General features: G+C 36.1%; 1 long non-coding RNA gene across 1 annotated transcript in view; it reads right to left on the bottom strand.

Moving 5' to 3' along the window:
• The window catches only part of LOC116073536, an 83547-nt gene that overhangs the window by 6358 nt on the left and 52606 nt on the right, over positions 1-24583 (bottom strand). Inside the window, exons 2-8 of the long non-coding RNA XR_004111862.1 lie at positions 24301-24380; positions 23390-23476; positions 10827-10914; positions 8105-8153; positions 6254-6370; positions 5681-5761; positions 3866-3907 (exon numbers count right to left, since the gene is read on the bottom strand). This is a non-coding gene — a long non-coding RNA (uncharacterized LOC116073536). The remainder of the gene's footprint in view (positions 1-3865; positions 3908-5680; positions 5762-6253; positions 6371-8104; positions 8154-10826; positions 10915-23389; positions 23477-24300; positions 24381-24583) is intronic.

Below are 24583 nucleotides of genomic sequence, written 5' to 3'. Positions count from 1 at the left end.
TCACTGGCTGTCCTGTAACTCACTCTGTTGACCAGGCTGGTCTCAAATTCAGAAATCAGCCTGTGTCTGCGCTGGGATTAAAGGTGTGCACCACCACTGCCCATCTGATTTATCTCTTCTTTAATTTCTTTCAACATTATCAGTGATTATGTCTTTCATTGAGCTTATCTCTGAGTATTTTATGTGTTCTTTCTTGAATTATTGAAAATGCTGCTTACAGCATTTCTTACTATTCTTTGCTAGTGTGTAGAATTATTATCTACTAGTCTTGCATCTTGCAAATGTGGTAAATTTGGTTAACACTTCTAATAGACTTCATGGGATTTCAAAAGTATTCTTAACATGGATTTTTGTATATAGGGAGATACACTGCCTTTTAATTTTTCCTTTACTTTCAATCTAAAGATGTTTTACTTATTTTCCTTGCCATACTGAAATGCTCAGTAACTAACTAGAATATTCAGTAAGTGGTTGAGAAGCCATGAGTTTGTACTGTTCCTAATCCTAGAAGGAAAGCAGTCTCTTAATACTAAGCATAATGATCTTTTTTTTGAAGTTCCTTATCAGTTTATTATCATTTCATAATAGGCTGAGTATTTTAAATCAAATGTTAATTTTATTTTCATCTTATGTTTAATCTATTATGATTATACTTTAGAGTCTATTAATGTGATAGATAATAATGAAAAAATTTAAATGTTAATACATCTTTGTGTTTCCTGAAAAGCCTATAATTGTATTATATCTTTTAAATATTAATTAATTTATTGAAATACAATGAGTTATTTATATGTTCTATGGAAATATGGGTCTCTGTTTATGTTATCATGTAATGTTTTTTTTTTTTCTCACACTTGGAGTAAGGCTGTTGCTGGAACCATTAATAGATTAGAAACTCATTTCAACCTCCTTCAGTTTTAGAAAAGTTTGCCTAGACAGAATTGGTATCACTTCTGTCAAAAGCAAATTTGGAGATTTTCAAGTATAATTGTAGAGATTTTTCCTTATCATTGAACTGGTCTGCCTTTGCCTTATGTGATTAGAAGATTTACTGTTTTATAGTTTAGTATTCAGAATTACTATATACTTTTACCTCATGTTACCTTGTTGATAATTTGAATATCAAGAAGATATTCTTGTATCTTCCTCATTTCCACTAATCCTTTTAGAAAGTTCATTTCTTAGATTCAGATAATTCCTCACAACCTATACAGATAAATTTCTTAGTAAAACCTAAGACAGAGCTTCCACTTATGGGCTGTGTCCTGTCAAGTTGTCTTTACTCAGAAACCCTATCTACTCATAGTTAGTATGTATACACAGAGAGAAATGGCAACTTCTCCCTATCCCACTATCCCATCTACTCCTGGGTCCATTGACATACTAGAGACTGCATGTAGAAGACAACACTGCTCTCTCAACTTTCCTCCCAGTGCACCCTGACCTGAAGACTAGGCAGTTGGTGCTTGCACACTTCCTGGTGAGTCAGTAGATGGCAGTGTGTCTGAATCTAGTGAGTATGAAAACTTGAGCTTAAAAATAAAGAAGATATTGAAGGCTGTAAGTCAGCATGGAGCCTGATGCATGGGCCAAGAGCCTGGCTCTTTATTTCTGGCTCTTCTGAATAGGTTTATTTAAATAAATGGAGACTAGCCACTTAACTTTTGTTTCCCTTGTTTTCTTGACCTTGAAATTAGACAGAATGCACTGCTTCTTCCCTTCTCTCTTACAAGGACACTGTGAGTTTAATCAGACTTCAGAATCATTTCCGTACTTTGAAGAAAGACTCTTTATGAATTTGCTGTGCTATTTATAATGTGGGTGGCAAAACCAATGGGGGTTGTTCATCTGGGCCATGAAATAAATAAACAAATGCAATTGACAAGAAGGGTCTTCTCTATTCCTGTGCCATAAAATGTTGATGCCTTTTATAAAATTTTAAGTAGCCCCATTGGCTTTCAGAATGCAAAATACTTCTTGTTACTTGGAATGAAAATAATTCCTCAGGGATACAGAACTTGAAAATCTTGGCATGAGACCAACACTTCCCCTGATGACTTCCCAATTTAAATATCAACTGCTCTTTGCAAGTAACAGCTTCAGTCAGATACAATAATTTTCAATTCTGGCTGCTATTAAATATAAAACATTTCTCTTTGTCATTTCACGCCAGTACCAACTAGTAATAAATGTGAAGTTAAATCGTAACTTGGGAATACCACTGAATGATTGGCAAATACGACCTTGCTGTGCATGAGGACACCATTGCCATAAGAACTTAGAATCACATTTATACTCAAAGCATTGACATTAGTCATGGTAAACTGTGTTGGGGCAACTGACAACATGGTTGGCACATGGCAACCTGAGCTTCTCCATTGGATCTTTTGTACCTTTAGGATCATACACATTTGAAATGAGAAAGAATCAACAATACTATATCCAGACATGTGGATCTGACAGAGAAGACCTGTGTGTCTAATACAGATGCTGGTCTAGTCCAGTGTTGCTGGAAGGATGAAATTGTAAATACTGAGTAGTTTTCTAGCAGCAGAAATTTATTTTATTGACACGAAATGCGCATAAAGAATATGACATTTCTGGGTAACATTTAATACTTAAACAAACATTAGAGGTAGAGTCTTAGAATATAATCAGTGAGCGAAGCTTGTCCAATACCAGCATCCACTGACATAATGCTGAGAAACAATTGAAGCTTTAAGCAATGACTTCCATAGTAAACACGTATCCCAGACAAGGGATTTTTGTGGTATGCTGTCTCATTTGTAAGACAGCCTTCCTTCTATTTGGATGGTAAGTAACTGATTGGTTTAAAAGTCAAGAGGTTAGAGTTTTAATCTGAATATGCATGAGTATTAAAATATGCTCAAGGAAAAGTCACTTCAGCCTCAACCTCAAAGTACCAATTATGTTGTTTGGGTTCCGCTTTTGACACTGTTCTTACTAAACTGATATTCCCCAGAATTATAAAAGACCCTGTGATCTCAGTATCTTAATGTGTTCTATTTAAAGCACAAATATTAAGCACTGGACTATAGGAATATTATTTCATAGTTTCAAGGACATGGAAGTCAAAATACACTGCTTGAAACTAATGAACAATGTTAACTGTGCATTCAATACATGATTGGTTCACAGTGACATGGGCAACAGAGGCTTGGTTGGACCGTTCTATAACCACTCATTAGAATAGGTTGTAACGTAGGGAAAAATAACATTAAAGTTATTTAGAAAACTGATTTTCAAACTTCTTAGCCAATATGTTATTTTTCTCAGAAGCTACATGATGTGAATAAATGATTCAAGAAAAACAAGAGGAAGGGCAAATCACTAATATTTTAAGCATATTTATACATAAAACTAAAGTGGAACACTGTTGGGTTGTAGCAGAGTTTAAAGAGGATAAAACTTTACTAATCTATTGAGGTAGCAAGCCACAAGTATCTATTAATAAATCAGCTTGGCAGCTGAGAGCCAAATCCTCGTCACTGTTCGTTGATGGCAGTAAAATCCTGTCAGTTTCAGAATGAAAATGAAGGCTAAAGGTGCATATTTTATATTGTTTACAATTTATTATATTTAATAGAGTATCAGAGAGCATATATGAGCTGGACTGAGGCCCCCAGCACATATGTAGCAGAGGCCTGCCTTGTCCTGCTTCAATGGGAAAGGATAAATCTAGTCCTGAAGAGACTTGATGTGGCATGGCAGAGTAGAGTGTGTACCCAGGGAGGGCCCACCTTTCAGAGGAGAAGAGGGCGATGGGAGCAGAGATTCTAAGAGGGGAGGACTTAGGCATGGGCAGCATTTGTAAGGTTAATTAATTAAAAAATAGTAAACATACCTAGTTTGTATTTCATGGGTAAGTCAGAATACTTCTTCCAGTCTGTAACAGAAAACAACAGTTCAAAAGTTCTTTCAAAAGTTCTATCCTTGGGTGTGAAGATGCTCAGAAGCTGTCTGGTTGGCTACATGTCAGCTTGGTGGACACTTGAGGCACAGAATAAGAGTGTCTGTCCCATGTGCTAGATGTGTACACTCAGGAATAGATGGGCCAAATTTTCTGATGGCTATAGTCACATGCTTCCTTCCTTCTTTTTATTATTTACCTCTTTGGATAAGAAACTTAATTTTCATTCTTGGATTGTCCTAATATTGTGAAAAGCAAGTGGAATTTATTTTAAAAATTTAAAAATTGTAACATTTTATACTAGTATCAAAAGATGGCTATTCCAATGGGCACATATTTATAAAAACTCTAAAGGATTGACAGTTCAATTTACTTTTGATTAACAAGTGTGAGTTATTGGTAAGGTAAATACGTGACTCAGTTTAATTTAATAGCAATTAAAAGTTTTAATACTTGTGATTTTTTTCTTATAGCCCTCATTCCCCTGAGCTAGCCTAACACTTAGTTGGAGCCTTTCCAGTTTAGATATACAGTAATAATTATAACAAGAGTCTGAACATTGTCACTATCCATTGTGTTCAACATGCTTACTGCCTATCTGATCACACGTCCAAGGCTGGCCTAAACGGTTAGCCAGCATATACGGAGAAAGTGGGAAGGTACGTGGTTCCTTTATTTTCAGCTTATATTTCTCTATTAATTAGTAAATTTATCCATAATATAAATCTACATATTGAAAATATTCTTGATCTTAATCATGATGGTGCAGGGAATAACCTGTGCCTCTAAATTAGTCAATGTCACCAAAGAACATAGTCATACATGGAAATAGCAATTTCCCAAAGACAAATGGGGTATTATTATACTAAGAAAGGAAGCCACATCCTGGGAAGTAGGCAAATGCAGGAACTTCCTAGGAGCTTGATTCTATGGGTCAGTGATTATATAAATCATTCATAGAGAGTATATTTCACAGCAGCTGAATAAATGGATATAGTTGCAAGTACATATTCACATATATAAGTATATATGTATATATACTTATGAATGCAAGCATATATATTTCTATATGTGGATGTATATAAAAACACATTAATTAATGAATAAGATGTAGTTTTAGACTTGTTCTAATCATATTAGAATGCAGAACTGACCTTCCCAATTCCTTCTCTTTTTTCACATTCTCACTATTTCCCTCTCTCCTCTCTTCTCTTTCTTCCATCCTTGGTTTCTTCTTTCATTTGCCTTTTTACTTTCTTTGCTTTTCTTCTATTCAGTCTTTACCCCCTCCTCTGTCAATTCTCCTTTATACTATCCATCCCCTGTCTTTCTCTTTCCCTCCCAATGGTGGGGGGATATTAGGCCTCCTATATGTTAGGAAACAGATCTACCTGCAAACTATTTGGAGAACGCACATTATAAGTGCACAAGGTTTTGACTTTTGGTGCTCATGTAGCTCATCCAACATCCTTGGACAACTGGAAGGCAGTCTTTGATTTCACATTTTTTCCATATACGTGATATATATTGGGAGATTTGACTTATTCTTTAAAAAATGTCAGAATAAGAGTTTGGGATGCACACCCCCTCAAATCTACCTTACTTTATGAGTATACCAATTTATGCACTTTGCTGTTTGTTGTAATGACTTCCATAGCTTGTTGTCTTCCCTACTTTGTTTTGAACCAACAGGAAAAAGAATTTAGTCATTCCACCTTCAAATTATGGCAGAAAAGGTATGGTACTCACCAACTTCTTCATCAAAAGTGTGTCTGATTTAACATCTTCTTTTTCTCATTTACCTACTTGTTCCCTTATCAGCCATTTTTTCTAGGAAAAACATGAAATTCAGAACTAAATTCACCTAATATATATTGCATGAGCGTGTGTTATACATGTGCATATATAGTTAATATCTTGTATCCACTTAACAGTAAGGATCAACAGTAAGTCTTTTATGTGTAATTTTCCTTAGTTTTCCATACATGTTTGGACTCTCTCTTTCTCTCTCTTTCTCTTTTTCTCTCTCTTTCTCTTTCTCTCTCTCTCTCTTTCTCTCTCTCTCTCTCTCTCTCTCTCTCTCTCTCTCTCTCTCTCTCTCTCTCTCTCTCTGCCTAAGGTTTACCTTGACATACATTGCTAATTAATAATTTGTGAAACTTGATTTTGGTTTACATACTGCATGGCTTATGTGCTCATAACACTTTACATAGTTCCTTAAATCTCAAATGATTTGAAATTGTATGAGAAACAGTAAAAATAGAAATAGATGGGGTTTAACTATAATTTAAAACCAGTAAAGAAAACATAAAATAAACTCACCTAATATACAGTCAGATGTAAAAACATAAGTATACTCTGGATGCATAGAACATCCAACTTGCATGGAAACAGTTTCTGTGGCTTGTTACTATAGATTCATTCCATTCCCTGTGTGTTCTGTTAAAAGACTCATGTTAACATTGATCATTAGACTATACAAGAAAGCTGGCTTTTGGCCTAAATTACAAAGCATGAAATTATCTATAAAATAAATAAAAGATGTTTGTGAAATGATTTTCAGTGTTATTTTCTCTACATTTGAACTCTTATACATAGATATGTCTATGATAACTGTATCCATATATTATCTGTAAGTGAACTGAAGTTCCTTGGTCAGCATGTCTAACCAAAGCTAGTGTGGATTCACTCTACCTTAACATTTTATTTTAGTCAATAGACAGGGCCTCCATAAAAAGCACATTTTGTAGAAAGGCTACTTCTGACAAGATCCTACATGTCAACATGTTTTCTTGTGCTGGGCTAGGAAGAGTGACATATCCTGGGGTGTGTTTCAGAGCTTACTATTCCCAAGACCCATCAGGAGAGGAAGCTGGGAGCAGTAATCCAGGAAGCCTGGATATTTGCAGAAGGAAAGGAAAATTATGCCGACATCTGGTGCATCAGTAAGACAGTGAGAAGGACAGGGCTGGGGACAGCCTTTGTTGAGAATGGTTCTAATACAGCAAATAGAATAAATTTCTGGCTTTCAGAGTGAGCTTCCTCATCTGCACCGGATGTTTGTGAGTATCTCAAAGACACTATTCATTTTCTCTTGGCAGCAGTTTGTGAAATAGGACAAAAAAGCTTTACAAAGGCCTTTTCTATTACACTCATAAAAGTTATTTTCAAAATGAATCATAAGAAAGTGTGTTAAATTCTCCAGTCATTTTCAGGGACCTAAATTTTTGAGGGAAAATATTACAATTCTATGCTTGTGAGAGATATATTAAATGAATTTTAAAACTATAAACACCTTAATGCTGTCAGTTCCCAACAATCACCATATTATTCTAGTATCATTAAGTTAATTCAAGATTCCCATAGGAAATAATTTCTTATCTTCAGTACTAAGGTGTATCTTATTTTCTTATGCATTTCTGACTTTATGATAATTCTATAACACTCTTTCACAAAGGAGTATCTATATTCATTCTAGTTTTTATCTATCTTTTTGATGCCCTTTGTTGCATCTGTTCATTAGAAACTGAACCACATTGATATTTTACCTGACTTAAAAAAGCATTAAGTTTATGGATAATGCTATTACAAGACAATACTAGACTTAAAAGAATTCAACACAAAACAAATCAAACTTTCTTTTTTAATCACCATGTTATTTGCTTCCTACTGAGTGGAAGTGTTTAAGTGTTTAAGTAAGTAAGACTGAGTTTACTGATGGCCTGGTGCTTTCCAGGCAAAGTGTAAGTTCCTATAGCTAGTATTAACTCAGAAAGAAGGAAATTTGATACTAATGTCTGTCATGCAAAATTGAACATAATACTGTCAATGTCCTTCTCATTTCAGAAGATCTTATGAACTCCTCCCAGGCAAGTCTCTTAGGGAAAGAGATCTGAAGTCAGTTGCCTCACCAAGAGGATTTAAAGAATGATTCTCAGGTGGGTCTCACCATGGGGTTCTGGGAGATCTTGAAGTTGTCTTTGTAGCCCAACACTTAAAAGGACTCAGAAAAATACAGAATATCTGAACTACTAAGAATCAAAGTAGCAGTCAAGTAATTGCCATATGCAAAGTTCATGGAGAGGATTCTAGAATTGGACCAGGAGGTGAAAGTGACTCATCCACCTTGAGAATGGTCTTTTTATTTAGAGGAGGGGGCAAGGTTGAGATTACCTCATTGGTAGAGGGTTTGGCAAGCTTGAATGAAACCTCGGGTTCAAACCTGTGATAGTACAAAAATAAATAATAAAGAGCAAATAAATAATTTAAAACACAAATAAAGCTAGCCCATCTGTCAGAGTACAAGGTATTCCATTCAAATGTAAACTAAGGGACCTGGGAGGTTTGTGAACTAACTCCCTGCTAGGTTGTCAGAAACCTAAAGATCACACATTATAGTGAACTGCCTCTGCTTGGGCCCTCAGTTTTCTCTGCCCCTCTTTTACGATTTCTGAGACTTAATACATGGAATAGAATGTATGTTGGTAGAAGTCAGGGAGAGTATCTCCCTGACCTTGGCTTCTTTGTATCAGTCACCACATTTAAATAAAAACAATAATAAAAAGATGTATTTGGTAAAAATGTTAAGAATTAAATTTATTACAAAAGACAGACTTTGATCAACACACAATATAGCCATATAAAGGACTACAAAAAATAATTTAAAGAAATAATTTCTAAGTCCATACAGCTTAAAGTAAATCCTTTTTAGTTCCCTGAATCTAGGGTCAGAGCAGGTCAAGTAATCTCAATTCTACTATCTCAGAAGAAACAGACAAATCAATTCTACACAGCTGTGACAGGGATTTGAGCAGAGGGCATAGTGAAGGAGAGCTAATATTGGTAACTCCCGCTATCACAGACATCTATGTGGGACAGCAGAAGCTTCAAACAGCTCAAATGAGAACAGCACATCTCAGGCAAGAAGCAGTAGCTTCTGACTGGTGCCACTGCAGTGAAAGAGGTGAGATGGCTCCTTCTTTATAGTCCATATAAAAAGTCATCAGGTCACAGCAAGATGTGGGACATGGGAATCCTTGAGAAGTGCTCAAGAGACAGTGGGTAGAATGACTCCAGAAAGGGCAGGTCGGAGTATTTCACTGTATTCTAATGTGATGTTAGGTCACCGAAAAAAAATGTAACCTTTAGAACACTGTAAGTTTTAAAGGGAAGAAAGAAAAGTTTGTCCTTCCATGTCATCTGAAAAGAAGAAAGTCTCACGTGCATGCACCATGAGTAAGTTTAAACATGAGTAAATTCTCCTTTATATATTAATCTTGGGCTTTCTATAAACCTCAGATTCTACATTTAGAATTTCTCTTCTCAAAATCATTCTATATTCCTAAAACTAACATAGTCAATATTTAATTATTAAAGTTGTAACTAATTAGTCATCATTGATTTTTACCTGTAATTTGTATAATAGGATTTAAAATATCTTTTTAAAGACACAGTTGAGTCATTAAGCTACACATTTTAATTAAGATCTTACGGTTAGTGAACTAGGAAATGTACTTCTCAAAATGTCTGCTTTTCAGTCCAGACAGGCCGGTAAATACTCGCCTTCACTTTGTTGATGCTTTCAGTTCCTCTCTATTACTTTTTGCTAAGTTGACATCTTCTGACTCTTTCTTTTGAAATATTCCATTTCTCCTATATTTCCTCTACTTTTATCTCGGCAAGTATTTCATTCTTCACCCACTTTGACATTCTCCTTGGGAAATTTTGATATGTATGGCTATTCCCTACATGTTAAAGGTCTTACTTGATGTGGGATGTGGGTATCTACAACACAACAATAAAGCTGACTGTCTAATAAACAACAAAATTCTTTTCCTAACTGTTCTACAGTTCTAGATACTGAGAGTCTAAGCCTAGATTTCTCTTCACAGGAGCACATTTCAGCCAGGGCTTTCCTTTGGTTTGTGGACTTCCAGTTTATATTCTTATATGGAAGAAAAAATAATTAAAAAATGCAAAAGAGCTTTCTGGATTCCTTTAGAAACTTTTTTTATCCCACCTATTCTGTATGTTTCTTGTCACTTTATGCACTTTTTACATGGTAATTAACACTGACATAAACAACTTGCACAAAGGGCAGAGTATGATCTGCTTGGAAGCTCTCAGGTCAGGCTTATGTGGAGTGCTTTTATTACACCACTCTCTTAAAGTCTCAGGATCTATGCAGAAGAGGAGGCAGAAAGAGTCTAAGGAGCCAGACAGAGTGGAAAATTTCATGCAAACAATTTTTCCTAAACAAAATTAGGATGACGCCCGTATGACGTCACAGAGGCTGTATCAGTGTACTCACAAGATCTGCACAACTCCAATCCTAATGAGATCCCAGCATGAAGAAAGAAAGTGAGCATAAAGTGCTACCCCAACCATGCAGCTATCTGCTGTGATAGATGGTGGGAGAGAGAAAAATCAGGTTTCTGCAGTAGACTGACACTGGATGTATCAATCATGCTCCAGAGTTGGTCTCATGCCCACCATCACTGGCCAACAAAATAGAGGCTGTGTTTCTATGTGTATAATTGTGCTCTCTCCCCCCTGTCTCTGTCTGTCTGTCTGTCTATCTGTCTCTCTCTCTCTCTCTCTCTCTCTCTGTATGTGTGTGTGTGTGTGTGTGTGTGTGTGTAAAGGAACATGAAGATGATTGAGTAGATAAACAGGCAAAGATGATCAAAATATATTGTATGAAAAAATTAAAAGTGTATATGTATGGACAGTGTATGTGTATATGTATATGTCTGTCATGTAAGAATGCATGAGTCTCCAAGTGTGAATAAACACACACACACACACACACACACACACACACCTGTGCACTAAGTCAAAAGAAGATGTCAGGTGTCCTGGTTTATCACTGTCTACCCTTTTTTTGGAGACATACCTGAGTTAGATTGGTGGTCAGCAAGCCCAGTCAGTGATCCGTCTGTCCTTTTGTTTCCATTCCTTACATTTCTGGAGTGACAGGTACACTGTGGCACACAAGGCTTTTTTTTGTTAGTGGGAATTTGAAGACAAGTCCCCATGCTTACATAGAACCACTCCTATACACTCAGTGATTTTTCCAGTCTATTCTGGGCTCTTAGAAATCTAATAATTTTATTCATAAGAGTTCTTCTGTCACTAATTAAATGTCTCACAATAGTATGTGATATTTGGTGATTAATATTTCTACATATGAATTTGCCAGTTTTTCATCCAGGACCCTTAAATACTCTGGATATGCATTTCTCAAAGCCTCGGGTAAGTATCTTAAATGCACGTCTAATACAGTCTTTCTTATCTCTCTTTCGCTCTTGCTGAATTAAAGCTATGTTTTCTGGCTTCTATTATTGCTGGCTTGCTTGTCTTGCTATTGTCTGTTTTAATAATTCTGTGTATCTTTCTTCCTGAATTTTCAACTCAAATGCTAGTGTTCCTCTTCAAATAGGTTAACTAGGGGATTGGGGATTTGAATCAAAATGACAGAGTCGCATCTTCAGTCCTCTCTGTCCCGTGGATCACAACCACACTTGTGTTTCTGATCTTCAATTCAGAATAAAGCCTAGGTACCAAGTCTACCAGATTTGATTCATGTAGCAATGTAATTTCTCAAACAAAATTAAAGTGTAGTTTTAATTATGGATATTGTTCTTTTCTGCTATTGAGAATTATAACTAGCGGCTTCACACACCCTAGGCAAACACTCTTCTGGTGTGCTCCATCCCCAGCTCTAATTTTAATATATATTGTAATATAAGGTCTCACGAAATTCTAAGGCTCAATTTAATTCTCCCCTTTGCTTATGTGAGTCATCTATTGAAATCTTCCTTCATCACTGTGTGTCAAACTGGTGGCATACCATTCTTTCTTCATTTCATAGTAGCTTTATGAACCATTACATTATAGATCAAGCTGGATATTTTTACAAGTATAGCCTTGACTTATATTTTCCGCAGAAACAGAAGCTTTCAGGTTTTGGTTTTTCTATTCTTCTTCCAGTTCTCTATACTTATCTCACCTTATAACAACAGGTATTAATCTGTGGATGAGATTTTAACTCATGTCTTAAAATTGACACTAAGGCCCAAAGCTAATTGCTAAAAGTTCTATGTAACCCAAATTCTACTCTAAAATGTGGAACAACCATGAGACTTCCATCTTTCATATAGCTCAGTGAAAGTTGTTTGCCTAGCACTACAGGCTCACCAAACCTAACTGATAATCCCTGGTAACTGGTACAGGGCATAGTTGTTCTCTGAATCTAAAGTTCAGAACACAGTTTCCTCCAGCCTCTCTATAGGTATACATGAGTTATGTAATCAGTACTATTTTTGGTAGTCATACTTTAAATATTTCTTAACCATCTGTGTACAAAGTAGGTGCATTATCATTCATGGATAATGGTTCAAGTGAGCTCTATCTTATTTTTTTCCAGAGCCATAGAGTATGGCATCATGTTCCTTGTCCATTTTGAATATATTCTGGTTGGTTTGAATGTCAACTTGCCACAAATTCTGAACCAACAACCAAAGAACATATATGGGCTGTACTTGGGCCTCCCTGCACATATGTAGCAGATGTGCAGCTTGGTGTTCATGTGGGTTCAGAACAACTAGAGCAGGGACTATCACAAAAGCTGCTGCCTTTGCATGAGATTTGTTCTTCTAGGTAGACTACCATGCTGGCCACAGCAGGAGGAGATGCACCCAGCCTCACAGAGAACTCATGTGCCAGGGTTAGGGGATACCCAGGGCTCCCTTACCAGCTCAGAAGAGAAGGAGTCTGGGGGACAATGTAATGGTGCAATGAGCAGGATGAAAAGTGGATATGTTAAAAAGTAATAATAAATTAAAACAAAATAGAATCACCTGACTATAGCACCTCACTTGAAAAAGCATAGTGATTGGCTTGATTGATTAGGGAAGACCAGGCTTGATTATGAGTGGAACCTTCTGACCAGCACAGAAAAAAGACCTTGTCAGAATGACAAAGCCTTGATTTACTTGGCCTTCCCTCTCACTTCCAAGTTAGTTAATCTCCCCATCCCTGCCTTGCTCAGGCTGCTGATTCGTTCCCTGATAGCAGAGCCAGAATTTCTCAACATTCATCATGATCTGGGGAGTAGTGGCTCTTTAACAAACTTATGGAATTTCAGGTCTACATAGGGATGCCCCACAGGTAGTGTGAATAGCCTCTGTGGAACTGATTCATGACACTTATAGCCTCATTCATGGACCAATTACATGTTCTCAATTCTCTCTCTGTCTCTGTCTGTCTCTGTCTCTCTCTCTGTCTCTCTGTCTCTGTCTCTGTCTGTCTCTGTCTCTCTCTCTGTCTCTCTGTCTCTGTCTCTCTCTGTGTCTCTGTCTCTGTCTCTGTCTCTCTCTCTCTCTCTCCAGTTTTATTCCTGTAGAGCCCTGGTTCTCAACCTTCCTAATTTTGCAGCCCAGTAATAAAGTTCCTTTTGTTGTGGTGACCCCAATCATAATTTTTTTGCTACTTCCTAACTGTAATTTTGTCATTATTATGATCATAATCTAGACATCTGTGTTTTCTGATGGTCTTAGGCCGCCAGTTTGAAAAGTTTTCAATCTTCAAAGGGGCCAAAACTCACAGATTGAGAACCTCTTCTCTAAAGAAATCTAACTAATAGAGCAGGGTGTGTGTGTGTGTGTGTGTGTGTGTGATGTGCATGTATGTAAATATGTTTGCCTGTGAGTCAGTGCACACGAATCAGTATTCATGTGGAGGCTAGAGATTGACATCAGGTTTCTTCCTTGATTGCTCTCCATGTTACCCAAGGTTAATGTTCTCGTATTTGAAACCAGAGTTGACTATCACACCCACCTAGCTTTTACATGGATTCTGGGAATCGAAACTCCCACCCTCATCCTTGTGAAGCAAGGCACTTTTAGAAAATTGGATCATCTCTGTAACCCTTGAGCCTTTTTGAAAGTTGAGTGTCCTTGAAAAGTTGCTAATCATAGGTCAAGGATGACATGAGATTTCTTTTTAGTTTTTAAGAAATGTAGCTGTCATGAGATAATGAGGCAGGCTGTTGACATTCACCTAACTGACTTATGCAGTTTTCATCTGAGATGAAAGCAAACAGTTCATGTTTTATATGCAGTATTATCTTCAGACCCAGAGAATCAAAATGAGATGTGCTGAGACCTATGTGCATGAAGCTCATCCAGCCTCATTCTATAAATGGCTGACTGATAGAGAGCTCCCTCTTTCAAATGTACAATTATCTACCTAATTGAAAATGAAATTCAAATGTTTTCCTAGGGGAAAATGCCAGTTTGGTGCTCTGAGTTTTTGTTTTGTTTTTTTGTTTTGTTTTGTTTTGTTTTGTCCTTGCAGATATTAAGAAAAGGAAAAAGTACTAGTGCAGGCTGCAATGATTTAGCATGCATTAAAATTAAGTATCTAAAATATCTACAGGGCATGAGAAGGTATATGGAAATGAGTTGTTCTCCAAATTAATGCCACAGGAAATGACAGCTAAGCTGATCTCTTTTCACAGGCTTTTAATGATGCGTTTCTCTTAAGGTCTGGAAGAACTTTAGATCTAGCAAGCTTTTAACTGCAGGGTAAGGATGATTCACACTGAAATCAGTCTTGGGTTGCACTCTGTGAGTTCCAACATAACTGGCAGTTTCATTTATCAGCTCTCCGTGTCCAGAGCTTTCCTAGAAGCAAGTGAGAAAGGGCTTCCGACCTTCCTTCTACATCGTTCCTATCTAATTCCTTTTCTGCAAAGACACTTTTGATTCTCATGTGTGAATGTATGTGTGTTCAATTGCATGTGTGAGCCGGGCGGTGGTGATGCACACCTTTAATCTCAGCACTTGGGAGGCAGAGGCAGGCAGATTTCTGAGTTCGAGGCCAGCCTGGTTTACAGAGTGAGTTCCAGGACAGCCAGGGCTACACAGAGAAACCCTGTCTCGAACCCCGCCCCCGAAAAAAATCAATTGCATGTGTGTAAATATATGGAGATAACTGTGTGTGTAACTGTGGAAACCAGTAGATAACTTCAGATGCCATTCCTTAGGCACTGTCTACCTTGGAAACTGTTTCTCCCTGTCTTAGAACTCACCAAATAGGCTAGTTTGACTGAAAGGGAGTCCAAGGGATCTGCAGAGGCAATGGAAGTAGTGTATGCTACCATACATGACTTTTATCTTCCATCTTTTGTTGTTCTTATTCTTGTTTTTTTGTTTGTTTGTTTTTGGTTTGACAGTGTTTCTCCACGTACCCCAGACTGTCAAGAAATTCATTAAATAAACCAGGCTAGGCCTTGAACTCACAGAGATCTGCCTGCCTCTTTCTTTAGAGTGCTGGTTTTAAAGGCCTGTGTTACTGCTATGTGATACCTGAACTCCTGAGATATCTGCAGAAATCATGTGGAGTCTTTTTTTATTGTTGACAGCTGAGCTGTCCCATGCAGAGTAGTATGAAACAGTTCTGCCTTCCAGTTTGCTTGAGTTTTTAGAGACAAAGAGGACAATTGTGATGTATACAGAAAGGTAGCTATGGACAGCGACAGCAAGCAACCATTGTTTTCAAAAGTGGAGAGATAGTACTTAAAGGGTTGGGCAGTTAAACTTTAGGTCAGGGTAACATTGTTTAGAAATTTATGGCTTATAAGGAGATCAGTTTACCTTAGGAATGTATAACTGGTTGAGTGACTGCTTGGTCTTAGTAATCACAAACTAATTTTTACATGTGTTAGTTTTAACAATTATAGTATTGTTGTAGATTCTTTCACCATAACAATAGTTCAGTAACCTATTATATTACCATACCAGGCTTAATCTTCATTTTTATAATCTAAACATGTTAAATAAATACAGCTTGTTCTTTTCTGCAAACCATTTTTAGCTACCATGACAAAGGGAACACTTTTTTTAAAATTGGATATTTTCTTTATTTTCATTTCAAATGTTACCCTCTTACTCAGTTTCCCCTCTGGAAACCCTGTATCCCATTCTCCCTTAACCTGACTCTATGAATAAGAGCACCTTATTATTAAATCTACAAGAAGTTAGAGTGAATTACTCAGCCTCTCCTAATTGCTCTAGGACTACTGATGATATCAATATATACTTTGCAGGACAGCAAAATCATGACCTCCAGAAAATCACTTTATGGCCACATTCCAGACTTGCTGTGTGTTTACAGCTGGAGTCAGAAGCAAGGAGCAATCTAGAGGGCTTTTTCTAGGAATGCATTTGAGGTGGTGAAACTATGTGCCTGCTTTTGAACTTGACATTGCAAATTATAATCAGAACTGAGCATGGTTGAGCAATATGCTTTCTGGAAATAATAAAAACAAATTAGGATTCAGCAGCAGGTAATTTGGTTTCAGCTTCTCTGAGCCACTTGCTATGCCATATTATAATATGTAACTAGAGGTGAAACCATGGTGCCGAACATAGCAATATTATGAAACCAAACAGCCACAGTGACTGAAAATAGAGAAGTTTGTTTCAGGCCACTTTTTTTTTTCAAATTTCAAAGTAGTTAATTTTGAAATGGGAAAATATCACCTAATAAATTAGTAAAGAAATGTAAGCCTCTAATCGTATTTGAAAAGTGATTAAGAAACATTCTGCATTTCAATATAAATTTTTCATTTGAAAATGAAACAAGATAGCAATATATTTTTCAAAAAGATACGGAAATGAAGTGTGTTTTATTCATTGAATTATATCATTTTACTATATATAAATACTTAGTCACACATGAGATAGTCATCTGACACAATTTCTTTACTGCCAGTGAGTTTAGCATGCATTACTCTTTTTTTTTTTGGTTTTGAGGGGTTCTTAGCTTGATTGACTATAAAACTCATTCATTTTCAGTTTTCTACAAGGAAACTGAGGTGAAAAACCATCAAGTTCATCTTGTGTAAGTCATCTGAAAACAACAAAACTTTTGTCAAAATCTTTGGCAAGATGAAGTAATTGCACGAGCCCTTCTTGTGTATGCCCACTACTTTCATTTATTTATTTTTTGTCTTTAGTGTTTTGTAGAAAAATCTCTTACAGAATAATGTTTAAAATATCCCCAAAGTAGTGTATACTTTCCTCTCTTGAGGAATTATTTATTTAGACACCATAAAATGGCACATAATTACTAACCAGTTCTTCAGATAAAGAATAAAACTGTTGTGGGACTTAATATTAGGAAGGTTTTGTTTTTCTTCCCTCTCTATCTCCATTTTCACAATTGCTCCTGTGGGGATCAGAGGACCAACCCTTCTGAGAGATCAGAGGAGTAAGCTGATGGCAAGTATACTGACTAGAGAAACTGGCCTCCAAGGATGTTACAGTCTGTATAGGAACTCCAGAGCATGTAGACCTACTAGGTCAACATGACTCAGACATTCACTGAGAAAGGAGAGCAAGGGTCCTGGTGATAAGAAATCCATTTTAGGGAAAGTCAGTAGGTTCAGTGAAGATCCAGATCTTAGAATCTACAGGCAGGCACTGGTGTGTTAGCTACTGCTTCTGAACAAATGTGGATTCCATACAAAAAACAGCAATGTGTGTTTATGCAAGTCTATATATGCAAATATACAGACCAGTTTTTTTTTGTGATTTGAATGTAGTCTTTTCTATTTAATGCATTTTTCCAGATGAACAATGATATTCTCTTTGGTGGATGTGAAATTTTTATACTTTTCTGCATATATAATTTAATGAGCCAATCTCTATAAAAAGTCACTTTCAAGACTGTCCTCTCTCCACTAGGTTTTTGACTGTCATGGTCTTCTAGTAGACAGTAGTGTACTAACTCCCAGTCCAGGTGTGTGACTGGGAGCAGAGGTGCTCTCCTACTAGGTCCTAGCAAATCAACCCTGCAGTGTGGCCTCTGTGGAAGCATTTGTGAGCCAGCATATCACACTCCTTGAAATTTGAAGTCCAGTGTGGCTTTGCCTCATGCTCTAGTCCTAGTACATAGTAAATGAGCAAGTCTCTCATGGCGACTATCTTTTCAGCACATTCATTTCAAGTCTGTTTCATTTGTTATGGATCCCTGTGGAAATCTGATTGGCCTCACTCTGACTGCATTCATTTCTCTGAATTGCTTAGATTGTTTCAATTTCTTCCATCTTCAAAGTAGACTGGGTTGAGAACAATACAATCAGTAAGTGATACTTTACTCCAATTTATAGGAACTTACTTTCTTTTCATTGTTCTGAAAAAATGATATTCTGCCAAGTTACATTTATTAGCACCTTCTACATAATGCCGCAGCTCCTACATGCCACTCAGTACCTGGTTACTTGCCTGCTTCTTGCATCTCATTAACCCACAACTCGACTATTTCAAATGCAGTGTGTCAAGCTCTTTGTTATTGCAGTAGTGGGCATCAAATCCAGAAGTAGACACATGATAGGCCATTGTCGAATAGTGAGTTCCATCCTTGGTCATCATAGTTGCTGTTATCTATGTCTACCATTCCCTTTTTTTTTTTTTTTTTTTGGCAAACTTATTTTGAATAGTATTTTATCCTTGCAATTAATAAACCTTTGACTATGCTAATACCATGAGATCCATTATATTGTGTATTGATATGAATTAATAACCCAGGTTTTCTAGATCATTAATTTCTGCTTTTAAATCTCTCTAAAATTAGTCTCTCGGAAGATAAGATGTTTCTATTTTTATGTGTGGTCTGTGGGTTTCTAGAAAAGATTGGCCTTAGAATCAGTAGATTGAAGAAGAGCTTCTCTCACTTATGAGACTAAGCATCATCTAGCCTGTGGAGATCCTGAATACAACTAACACTGAAAGAAAGCTCAGGTTCACTCTCATATATCTCAAACACCTACCTTCTCCTGCCCTAGGAGATAGAGACCTTAGGTCCTTTGGCCATAGGACTCTGGAACTGAAAACATTGTCCTTCCTGATTCTATGTGATTTCAGGTCAACTTTCATCCAAAACCTACTAGTCATCTGCCTATTATATATCTATTGTCTGTTTGCAGTGGTTTGGAAATGGCTCACATGGAATCATAAAGAGTGGTACTATTAAGTGGTATGGTCTTGTTGGAAAATTTGCTTTCTTGGAGGAAGTATGTCACTGTAGGATTTGAAGATTCAGAAGCTCAAGCCTGGCCCAGTGTCACTCTCTCTTCCTGTTCCCTATCTATCAAGATATAGAACTCTCAGTTACCCCTCCAGCACCATGTCTGCCTGTGCACTACAATGTTTCTCATCATGAAAATTGAGTAAAACTCTGAATTGTTAGCCAGCCCTAATTAAATATTTTTCTCTATAGAGTTGTGGTGTCTGAACTATAAGCCATCTCCAATTAACCCAATTAAATGTTTTCCTTTATAAAAGGTGTCATGGTCATAGTCTTTTCACAAAACTAGAAACCCTAAGGAACTATCTTTCTGTCTGTCTGTCTGTCTTCAAATTTATCATCAATCAGTATCTACCACCTATCATCTGAATATTTGTCTATCATTTATATATATCATCTAACAACTTCCAACTAACTACTTATCTATATCATCTACATATCCTTCATTTTTATGCATCAATTTTTTGATTTATCATTTATCAAGCTATTATGAATTTATTATCTATCTATCAATCTATCTATCTAGCATCTATCCATATTTAGCTGTCTATCTATGATTTGCTAATCATGTATCTATTGCTATATATTACTATAATCTTGCCATCTTTTTCTATTTTCTATTTACCTATCTATTCCTCCACCCATTCCACTTGTTCTGTTTTCTGCAGAATTTTACTAATACTTTTAAGTAACACTGTTTCTTATAGAAGTTTTCTTGAAATCATTGAGTAAAGCTTTTATTTTATTTAACTACTACTACATTGTAATAAAAGTCTATGATAGTCAAATTAAAAATAAATAACAGGGTTGTTTTTTTTCTTGGTTGATTCTTTTGTTTTTGTTTTTGTTTTTGCTCTCAGTTTTGTTGGCTTCATTTCTCTAGACTGGCGGGTGCTGTTGAGCCTCCATGGAAATAATACATAATGGTGAGAAGTATCTGAAGCAAAAAAGCTTTATATCATTGTAGCTACGAAAGATAAAAACAGTAAGAAGATGGGTCTGATCTTTCTAAGCCCTTATTTAATACTCCCTTATTTAATACTCCTCTTCAAATGCCTGTTCCCAGGAACTTAACTTTCACCTATCAGGTATTATCTATGAGATATCTGCCACCATCTACAGTGCCAAACTGAAGGTCAAGCTTAAAACACAAGTCTACATGGGGCATTTTAAATTCACAATGCAGCAATAGATATTTAGTATATCATCAAAATGATGTAAATGTAACTGAAATTATGACATAATTATTAATGGTATTTTGGATTGCCCCATTTTATTTGCTCCATATTTTTCTAGTGTACAAGCAACTCTTGAAAGAAAGAAACTGCATCTTCTATTTTGCTGAAAGTTAAAAATCTGACAAGCTTGATAATAACTGCAAAGCAGTGGGAATCATATATGTTGGTTCTGTGCCCTGTGACAGAGTTAAAAGTATAAATATATATATATATATATATATATATATATATATATATATATGGTAATATATATGGTATATATTATGGTTAAAAGTATTTAAAAATATATATATATACATATGTATATATATATATATGGTAGAGGTTAGATCCAGGTCCTTTGATGAACAAGTAAGGCCTGTGTTCCACTAACGAGCTACTTCCCTAGCCCATGAAAGTAAATCATCATAAACTCTGTAAAGCTTAGACATTTAATACTCCTTTATAAAAATCTAAATTTTTCTAAGGGCTGTAGAAATGGCTGAGGAGCCAAAATACTTGGCAAACAAGCATGTTTGGATCCATAGGACTCACATCAAGCTACTTGCCATATCTGTACCTATAACTCTGGATTCCTGTGGAGAGATGGAGATGGAGATGGGTAATATCCTAAAAGAGATCAGCTAGCCTACAGAATGTAGTGGTGAATAACATGAGGGCTTTCCTCAGAGTCAAAGAAGACCTAATCACCCCAAGGTTTTCTTTGACTTCCAAACATGCCCTGTGGTTTGCATGTGCTCATAGACTCTCTCTCTCTCTTTTCTTTCTCTTTCTCTTTCTCTTTCTCTTTCTCCTTCTCTCTCTCTCTTTCTCTCTCTCTCTCTCTCTCACCCCCACACATACAGGCATGCACATACAGATAATTTTAAAGGTAGATAGAGAGAGTGAGAGAGATGGAGAAGGAGAGGAAGGGGAAATGAGGAGAGAAGAAGAAATGAAGACTTTTAAAGTCTCCTTAAAATATTTGTAAGTAGGACCAAAAAGTTCACAATGCATAACAAATTATTTAGTGCCAAGAACATCAGTACCAATCCTTGGTAGAGAGCTGCAATATAATAAATGTCTCTTCAATTAAGAGCTTATTAATTACTTCTATTTAATAATAAACCATTAGCTCAAGATTGGCCATGTATTATAAAACTTGTGTTATGTCATATATCAAAGACTAGAGGATCAGAGCCCACATTTTCTTGCCTCTTTTGCCAACAAACTGCCTATCTATAACTTTCATTAGCTCTTTCATCTCACAAGCAGTACTTGCCATGTAATAGTAACTTCTATTTAGCATACTCTTTGTAATGAAAGATAATGAGGTTCTGTAATTCAGCAAGTATCATTTATGAATGGGGCATCAAATAAAGCTTTGCAAGCAAACTAAAAGCAAATCTCACCAAGTTAGCTATTCATAGCCTGGGCTTGCATTCAATCAAAAGCACTAAATAGGCTTGCATCTAAAGACTGTGGGCCAACTCTCTTTCACAGCTGACAAGATGCTTGGCACTATCCTAAAAATCCAAAATTATTTTGTCATATTTCATTTGGAGTGGTCTTGCCTATATTGTGTAGTAAAGCTAAAAAGAATCATTTATAGTCTTTCTAGGGGAATATTTTTGGATCACCATAGTTCCTTATGTTGTCAGATGTCAATCTTATCTCTAAGAACATGCAATTCAAAGACATACAAAATTAAAATGTATACTAAATCATTTGAACTAAAAGTCATCTTGAATTTTAAACTAAGTTTTGAGACTCTTAAAATTCTGTTTCCTTACATATCTTGTATATTTCATCTTTATATTTCAAAGCAACCTCACCATTTCCTCCATTCAGAATTCTATCTTTTATTTAATTTTTTTCTGTTTCATCTCTCACTCTCTTTAGTTTAAATGTTCCTAATAACTAAAGAACTACTAAAAATGTTTTTATTCTTAATGACTGTACTCATTTTTTTAAACTGTCACTGACTTATCAATAGTGATTTCCTTCTTATGAGGGAAGAGAGGAATACTTATACAGAGAGCAGGCAGCAGAAGATTGTCAGAGTAAAATAGAACAAAGACTACTGTAAACTGAGGGTGGAAACAGGGATCTCCTGAGAACTCTGAGTGTTGTCCTTAATTTATCCTAGAATTTATGGGGAAAAAAGTGAATTACCTTGAAAAACAAATGGAAGAAAGTCATAAGAAATGGAGCAATTAGGGTGATAAAGGATTATTTACAAGGTGTTAGAGATAGAATCCTGGCCCCAAATGTGATGGAACACAACAAAAGTTTTAGGATCATGAAATGGAGTTTTATCTTGGATCATGTAATGTCTGAAATTATCACAAATCTCTAATAAAAGAACTAATGGGACAGAGTAAAAGAACATGTTATGTGCTGGAAAGATGGCTCAGTGTTTAAGAACATTGACTGCTCTTCTGAAGGTCCTGAGTTCAAATTCCAGCAACCACATGGTGTGTGGTGGCTCACAACCATCTGTAACGAGATCTGATGCCTTCTGTTGGAGTGTCTGAAAACAGCTACAGTATACCTACATATAATAAATGAATATATCTCAAAAAAAGGACCATGTTATAAGCTAAACTGACTAGAGAGGCGTGTAAGGGATGGGAAGAAATAGAGACAGAAAGATACAAGGGGTCATTTGGAATACTACCTACTGACACTGGTTTCAATGGAAGACATCATGACTTTAGTTAGACTTAAAAAGCTGTTTTGATAAAAAAAAATGGATTTTTCCCATGATTTTGAAGAGTGAATACATTTCATTCTGCTAATAGTCACTACCTTGTCTAGTTTTAACTGTCAACCAGGTACAACCTAATTTCCTCTGGGAAGACAAACTTACTGAGCAATTTTCTAGATGAAGTTGAACTGTAGGTCATGTCTTCTGGGGAATGTGCTTACTGATAATATAGTACATGGCAATTTGGGTAGTACCATTCCCTAGGCAGGATCTTGAATGTTTTGAGAGGAGAAAGCTAGCTGAGAGTCATCTTCACAAGATTAAAACAGCATAAGTAATCGTTGTTGGAAGGGGACAATATGGCAGAGACTAAATGCGGTACTGCAGGGAAGCAGCTTCCCATGTGAGTGTGATGCTGTGATTGCCAGGACTGACCTTGCTCACTTGTGCTCCAGTTAATAACTCCAGCAAAGGTTTTTGTTTTCTACCAATCTTCGTTTTGTTCTAGCTTTTGTTCTTTATCTGGAGTAAATAGAAATTTGTTGTGGCTTCTTATGAAAAGTCACAAATCTTTCAGTCTTTATAAAACAGAATATATCTGATATGAAGGGTCTACTTCACTATGCCACAAATTTTTAGGCAGAAGACCCTGTCTGTTGAATGATACATCTTTGTGTTATTTTATAGAGAAATATAATGTGGTAAAAGACAATTTTATACTATCCTTATAAAACTTAATGCATTTATAATTTTATAATGACTTGTACATTTTGCAACAATATCACAGATTGTAAAAATTAGATTAAATGTATGCATCATTTACATTGAGTAATAGTACAACTGAAATTGATGTTGGTTTTACTAGGTTCCCCAAATACAAATTGATAATAACTAAATGCCGGAAATGAAAATGATTTTTTCACAACACTGTCTATTCCCATTCCAGAATTAGGAAGAAGACAGAGTAGAAGTGCAGGTGCATATGGGTAGGAACAAAGGTATTTTTAACTCTACATCTAACATCAAAACAAGTATCCACCATATCTTAAGCACCTACCATCAGTTTATGAAGCAAGTCATTATTTGGTGTTGAAAGAAACTAAATTGTTTTGGTCATAATGCCAAGACTTTCATTGAGGCTGGGATATTGATATTAATTCTGACTTTTCATAATCTCTGCAGTATATAATTTATGCAGTTACATTCTCTCTCTCCTTTTTGTCTCTCTCTCTTCCTTCCTCCCTCTGTTCACCCTCTCTCTCTGTGCAAGTGTGTATGCGTGTGTGGGGGGGGGAGAGACAGACAGACAGACAGAAAGAGACACAGAGAGCACAATTATCCATTACATCACGTTACTCCATCTTCACTGATACATATTTGATGAGCTCAAGGTTAGTTCTGGTGAGAACTGCAGTGATAATTATTCCTGTGAACAAATTTTTACAGTTAATTCACTTCTGAATACAGAGATAAGTTTGTAAATGCATTATGTATATAATTTAACACTATCAAGTTATATTACCACTACTTTCAGAAAGGATGACTTATCGTGGTCGAATTGAAATTATTAGTTTCATAATGATTCTCTGCTTTGGCTGATTTTATAATACTTCTACTGATACATTTACA

This window comes from Mastomys coucha, unplaced genomic scaffold (genome assembly GCF_008632895.1).
Source record: "Mastomys coucha isolate ucsf_1 unplaced genomic scaffold, UCSF_Mcou_1 pScaffold23, whole genome shotgun sequence".
Classification (NCBI taxonomy): Eukaryota; Metazoa; Chordata; class Mammalia; order Rodentia; family Muridae; genus Mastomys; species Mastomys coucha.
The sequence above is the reverse complement of the archived record's forward strand: the minus strand, read 5'-3'. Positions and strand labels throughout refer to the sequence as shown.